Source organism: Dipodomys spectabilis, unplaced genomic scaffold (assembly GCF_019054845.1).
Source record: "Dipodomys spectabilis isolate Male_0828 unplaced genomic scaffold, ASM1905484v1 ptg000557l, whole genome shotgun sequence".
NCBI classification, from domain to species: domain Eukaryota; kingdom Metazoa; phylum Chordata; class Mammalia; order Rodentia; family Heteromyidae; genus Dipodomys; species Dipodomys spectabilis.
In genome coordinates this window covers 309,370-316,838 of record NW_024871234.1, presented here as the reverse complement: position 1 = coordinate 316,838, position 7,469 = coordinate 309,370, and positions in this window count along the sequence as shown.

Below are 7,469 nucleotides of genomic sequence, written 5' to 3'. Positions count from 1 at the left end.
ATAGAAAGAGACAGACAGACAGACCGACCAATGGAAGGATGGACAGACAGAGCCATAGAGAGACAGACAGACAGAGAGATACATGGACAACTGGATGGATAGACAGACAGATAGAAACATACATGGTTGGATGGATGGATAGGTAGACAGACAGACAGACAGACAGACAGATAGAGAGACAGACAGACAGACCAATGGACGGATAGACAGAGCCATAGAGACAGATAGACAGAAGAATGGACAGAGAGACGAACAGATGAACAGATGGATAGATGGACCAATGGACAGATAGACAGACAGAGGCATACACAGTCAGAGAGACAAATGGACAGATGGATGGATAGACAGATGGGTGGATGGATGGATGGATTGAAAGAGATAACATGGACAGGTGGGTAGACAGATAGGTAGACAGACACCAGACAGACAGGCAGACAGATACATAGAGAGACAGGTGGACAGACAGATGGACAGATAGCTAGATGGATGGACCAGTGGACAAATAGACAGAATCATAGATAGACAGAGCAATGGACAGATAGACAAACAGAGCCATAGACAGAGAGAGAGAGAGATGGACAGAAGGAAGGATACACAGGTAGGTAGACAGACAGTAGATAGATGGATGGACAGATGAATGGACAGACAGATACATCGGTGGATGGAGCGACACAGACACATGGACAGATAGACGGATGGACTGATGGATGGATAGACAGATGGACAGAGAGACAGAGGGACAGACAGATGGACAGACAGAGGGACAGAGAGACAGAGGGACGGACAGATGGACAGAGAAACGGACGGACAGACAGATGACAGACGGACGGACAAGTAGACAGATGAACAGACAGATTGACAGAGACAGACAGAGGGACAGACAGACAGACATAGACAGACTGACAGACAGATGGATAGACAGACAGAGAGATGGACAGCCGGACGGACAGACAAAGGGACAGAGCACTGTCTCCGACCAGCACAGGGGCCCTTATCCAACACCCTGTCCCTTTGTCCCTCCCTCCGTCCGTCTGTCCATCCCCAGGCATGGAGCTGACCCCAGCGGAGCCCGACACGCATGGGACGGACACGAGTGGATCTGACGCTGGCACGATGGACACGCATGGAAATGTCACGTGTGGATCTAAAACTCACATGATGGTCACGCGTGGAAAGGACAGGCGTGGACCTCACAGGAGCAAACGACACGCGTAGGCCTGCCACTGACTTGATGATCTCGTGTGAAAATGTCACACGTGACATGGACACGATCAGATCCCTTCCACACTCACTGGACACGCGTGAAACTCACATAACTGCATCTGACATGCGTGTAAATGTCACATGTGTAAATGTCACGCGTGAAAGGGACACGATCATGTCCGTTATTCATAGGCTTAACCCCAGTGGAAATGTCACGCGTGGATCTGACTCACAGATGATGGTCACAAGTGGAAATGTCATGCGTGAAAGGGACACAATCAGACCCCTTCTGCATGGACTTGAAACTCTTAGAATGCACATATGTGGATCGGACACGCATGCAAATGTCACGCTTGGATATGACAGGCGTGGAATGGACACGATCAGGTCCATTATTCATAGACCTGACACGCGTGAAAACGTCACGCATGAAAATGTCATGCGTGGAATGGACGCTATCAGGTCCCTTCTGCATGGCCCTGATACTCTTGGACCGCAGATGCATGGATCTGACACACGTGTAAATGTCACGCGTGAATCTGACACTCACACAATGGTCACACGTGGAAATATCACTCGTGAAAGGGACACGATCACGTCCCTTCCACACTCACCTGATACACATGAAGCACGCATGCGTGGCTCTGACACACGTGGAAATGTCATGCACGCCTCCCCCGCTCCCCCCGTGCTGCACGAGGCGCCCACGGAGTTCGTGTCGGCCCACGCGGGCCTCACCCTGCACCTGCCCTGCACAGCCTAGGCCTGTTCCCCTGCGGCCCTGCACTGGCGTCTGCCTGACAGGACCCACGTGAGACCCGTGCATGCGAACACGCACCCTCGACTCAGCGACGTCTACGTCCTCCCCAATGGCATGCTGGTGCTGCGCCGCCTGCAGGCCCCGCTCCATGCAGGTGAGTGCGAGTGCGTGGCCGCCAACGCGCTGAGCAGCGCGAGACGCACTGTGCACGTCGAAGTCACGCCCGCGCACGCGCGTCTCCCCCCCAGCGTCCAACCCCGAGGCCCGCTCGCCACATGCGTGCCCCACAGTGCTGACCTCACGCTGCACTGCCACGCGCGCGGGGACCCCGCCCCATGCGTATTCTGGAGGCTGCCAGATGGGCACCTGGTGGATGCTGGGAGCAGGTGAGTGTGGGAAGTGGGGGGCATCCATCCACCCACCCGTGCATCTACCCATCCACACATCCATCCACCCATCGATCCATCTGTCCACCCACCCATCCACCCTTCCATCCATTCATCCCTCCATCCATCCATCCATCCACTCATCCACCCATCCATCCATCCATCCCTCCATCCATCCACCCATGCACTCATCCATTCCCCCACCCATCCACCCACCCATCCGTCCACCCATCCATCCATCCATCTACCCATTCATCCGCCTATCCATCTACCCATTCATCCACCCATCCATCTACCCACCCATCCATCTACCCATCCATCCACCCATCCATTCATCCACCCATCGATCCACTCATCCATCCACCCATACATGCGTCCATCCATCCATGCGTCTATCCATCCATCCACACATAGTTGGGATAAAGATGATACCCCTTGATAGATAGTTAATTGATAGAGGATGGATTAGACAGATGACATAGACACAGTAGACCATAGATAACAAATCGATTATCGATTAAATATTGATAGAGATGAGGTGGGGATGGTAGATCCATTAGCAGTGAATAGGTAATTTATAGGTCCTGGCTTGCCAGATCGCAAGGTAGAACCCTAGTGATCGATCATTGATAGATGATCGATCAGGGATCGATACAAGATGAGTATTGGATGCATATGTCACATGTGCGAATAACTAACATTGGCTTCAAGTTTGTCTTCCCTTCCTTATGGTCTTTCCTCCTATTACTTCCTTCCCTCCTTCCTTCCCTCCTTCCCTCCTTCCTTCCTTCCCTCCCTTCTTTCTTCCTTCCCTTCTTCCTTCCTTCCTTCCCTCCTTCCCTTCTTCCTTCCTTCCCTCCGATCCTTCCTTCCTTCCCTCCAATCCTTCCTTCCTTCCCTCCAATCCTTCCTTCCTTCCATCCTTCTTTTCCTACATTCCCTCCTTCCTTCCAATCTCCCTTCCCTACATTCCCTCCTTCCTTCCCTCCAATCCTTCCTTCCCTCCCTCCAATCCTTCCTTCCCTCCAATCCTTCCTTCCTTCCTTCCCTCCCTCCAATCCTTCCTTCCTTCCTTCCCTCCAATCCTTCCATCCTTCCTTCCCTCCAATCCTTCCTTCCTTCCTTCCTTCCTCCAATCCTTCCTTACTTCCCTCCAATCCTTCCATCTTTCCTTCCGTCCAATCCTTCCTTCCTTCCCTCCAATCCTTCCTTCCTTCCCTCCGATTCTTCCATCCTTCCTACCCTCCAATCCTTCCTTCCAATCCTTCCCTCCAATCCTTCCTTCCCTCCTTCCTTCCCTACATTCTCTCCTTCCTTCCCTCCAATCCTTCCTTCACCCTTCCCTCCTTCCTTCCCTCCTTCCTTCCTTCCTGCTCTCCCTCCCTCTCCCCTCCCCAGCTCTGACATCCGGGTCCGCGCCTTTCCCAACAGCACGCTCTCCGTGCGTCCGGTGACGTCACGTGACGCAGGGGAGTACGTATGTGTGGCGCGCAACGCGGCGGGCGACGCGCATGCACGGCTGCGCGTGGAGTTGGCGGCTGGGCCAGGCGCCTCCTATCTGCAACACAGGCTTCCCGTGACCCCCGTGACCCCCGTGACCCAGGACGCCGATCCCAGGGAGGACTGTGCTGCCCACCACTGCCTCCACGTCCCATCCGGTGTCCTGGGAGATCAGGATGTTCGGGTCACGAGGCCTGATGGGAGTGTGGGGATCTGGGACCTGGGGCCTGGGTTAGATCTCGGATGTGTGACCACGGGTGGGGGGGCGGAGCCTGGGGCGGGTTCTTCCTCTTCCTCTCAGTCACTTCCTTCTTCCTCTTCCTCTTCATTTCCTGTTTCCTCTTCCTTTCCTTCTTCCTCTTCCTCTCAATCACTTCCTTCTTCTTCCTCTTCCTCTCAACATCATTCAACTTCTTCTTCCTCTTCCTTTCCCTCTTCCTCTTCCTTTCCTGTTTCCTCTTCCTTTCCTTCTTCCTCTCCATCTCTTCCTTCCTCTTCCTCTCACCATCCTTCATCTTCTTCCTCTTCCTCTGCTTCCTCCTCTACTTCTTTTCCTTCTTCCTCTTCCTTTCCTTCTTCCTCTTCCTCTCATCCCTTCCTGTTCTCTTCCTCAATCTCTTCCTTCTTCCTCTTCTTCCTTTCCTTCCTCTTCCTCTTCTCAGTCTCTTCCTTCTTCCTCTTCTTCCTTTCCTTCCTCTTTCTCTTCTCAGTCTCTTCCTTCTTCCTCTTCTTCACATTCTTTTCCTGCTTCCTCTTCTTTTCCTTCTTCTTCCTCTTCTCCATCTCTTCCTGCTTCCTCTCATGTTTCCTCTTCTTCCTCTTCCTTTCCTTCTTCCTCTTCTTCCTCTCCCTCTCAGTCTCTTCCTTCTTCCTCTTCATTTCCTGTTTCCTCTTCCTCTTCACTTCCTGGTTCCTCTTCACTTCCCGCTTCCCCTTCGCTTCCTGCTTCACTTCCGGCTTCCCCTTCACTTCCTGCTTCACTTCCTGCTTCCTCTTCGGCTCCCACTTCCGCTTCCGCCCCACTACCCCCCGAGCTCTACGTACCCTACAGCGCCCCCGTGACCTTCACGTGCCCCCGTGACCCAGGGGTCGCGCGCAGTGACCTGGCTGACGCCGGCCTCGCAGCCCGTGGCCTTCACTTCCGGCCCGGAGGACACCCACTTCCGGGTGCTGCCGGACGGGCGTCTGCGCCTGCGGGGGGCACGGAGGGCCGATGCAAGCACGTGCACGTGCATGGCGGGGTGGGGCTGGCGTGACACCGTGCGCCTACACGTGCAGCTGTGGGCGCCGCGCATCCGGGTCACGCCTGATGTCCATGACGACGTGAACGACGACATCCGGGTCTCCCCCGTGGTGCGTCTGCGCGTGCGCTGCCAGGCGGATGGCGTCCCCGAGCCCCGCCTGCTGTGGGAACTTCCGGGCGGGCTGGTACTTCCAGTCCCGTATCACAGTCGCACGGTGGGAGGGATCAGCGTGGATGCGCACGGGACGTTGGAAATCCCGGATGTGCCTGCGCTGCGCAGCGGTGGCAGCTACGCCGTGGCGTGTGTGGCGCGCAACCCAGCGGGTGAAGCCCAGATGTGGGTGCAGCTGCCGCCCTGGTGGGCGCGGGCTCTGCGCCCTGTGGCGTCGGCTCCGCCCTCTGAGGCGTTGACTCTGCCCCCTGGCGCGCCAGCTCCGCCCAGTCACACGCCTGCCCTGCCATCTTGGGCGCTGGCTCCGCCCCCTGTGCGCTGGCTCCGCCCTCTGAGGCAGCTCCGCCCCCTGCCCCGCCTGCCCCGCCATCTTGGGCGCTGACTGCTCCCTCTGAGGCATTGACTCCTCCCCCTGTTGCGCCGGCTCCACCCCATCACGCGCCTGCCCCGCCATCTTGGGCGCTGACTCCGCCCCCTGGGGCGGCGTCGGGGGCAGCACTGCGTGTGGCGCTGGGCGGCAGCTTCCGGCTGCGCTGCCCCACCTCCACGCTTCCGGTGTCCTGGCGCCTGCCCGGCGGGCTGGTGCTGCGTGGGCTGCAGAGGCATGGCCGCTTCACATTGGGCTCCAACGGCAGCCTAGAGGTGCGCGCCGCCTATGTCTGCCACGCCCACCCCGGGGCGCCGCCTGGACACGACCCCCGTGCGCCGGAGACCTGGATGTTCAGCTTCATTCCCACCACTAGGCCGCTGGGTGCCATGGCAGGGCAACGGACTGAGGAGACCCTGATGTGGGGCTTCATTCGCGCCGCTAGGCCGCGGCGTTCGGTTGCCGGGCAACCAAGTGAAGATACCAGGACGTTGGGCTCCACCACAGCGTCTAGGCCTCTGCCTTCGGTTGCCAGGCAACAGACCAAGAAGACCCGGATGTGGGGCTTCATTCCTGCCTTTAGGCCACTGGGTTCGGTTGCCGGGAAAGCGCGTGAGACCCGGATGTCCGGCTCCAGCAAGACTCCTGGGCCCCAGCCGGAAGATGCCGGGATGTGGGGCTCCAAACCTGCGTGTGCTGTACAGAAGCTGCAGTCCGACCAGAGGCCACGGAGAGGCTAGGACCCGGATGTGGACTGGGAGGGACCCGGATGTGGACTGGGAAAGACCCAGATGTCACCTATCTCTGGGTCCACTGAGGGGCCAGGACCCGGATGTGGACTGGGAGAAACCTGGATGTCACCTATCTCCGGGTCCACTGAGGGGCCAGGACCCGGATGTGGACTAGAAGGGACCCGGATGTCACTTTCTTCCATGTCCACTGACCTGGATGTGGCATGGAGGAACTGGATGTCACTTTCCTCCAGATGCACTGATGGGTCAGGACCCGGATGTGGACTAGGAAGGACCCGGATGTCACCTTCTTTCATGTCCACTGAGGGGCCAGTACACGGATGTGGACTGGGAGGGACCCGGATGTCACCCTCATTCGTGTCCACTGACCCAGATGTGGCCTGGGGAACCCGGATGTCACTTATCTCCAGGTCCACTGAAGGGCCAGGACCCGGATGTGGACTGGGGGACCCAGATGTCACCCTCCTCCGTGTCCACTCTCCCGGATGTGGTGTCAAGGACCCAGATGTCACTTATCTCCAGGTCCACTGAGGGGCCAGGACCCGGATGTGGACTGGGGGACCCGGATGTCACCTATCTCCAGGTCCACTGAGGGGCCAGGACCCGGATGTTGCGTGGGGAACCCGGATGTTATGTAAGTCCACGTCCATTAACCCGGATGTGGACTGTGGCAGGGACCTGGACATGTGCTGGGCAGGACCCGGATATCACATCCACAGGCCTGGCTGTGGCGTGTGGAGTCCCGGATGTCACGCTCCTCTCCTTCCACTGACAGGGTCTAGGACCCGGATGTGGCGTGGGGATCCCAGATGTCAGGTCCCTCCACATCCACTGAGGGTCCAGGACCAAGATGTGGAATGGGAACTACCCGGATGTTAGGGACCTCCAGGTCCGTGAACCCGGATGTGGGCTGGGTACTCGGATGTTAGGGACCTCCAGATCCATGAACCTGGATGTGGGGTGAGTACCCAGATGTTAGGGACCTCAAGGTCAGTGAACCCGGATGTGGGCTGGGTACTCGGATGTTAGGGTCCTCCAGGTCCATGAACCTGGATGTGGGGTGAGTACCCAGATGTTAGGGACCTC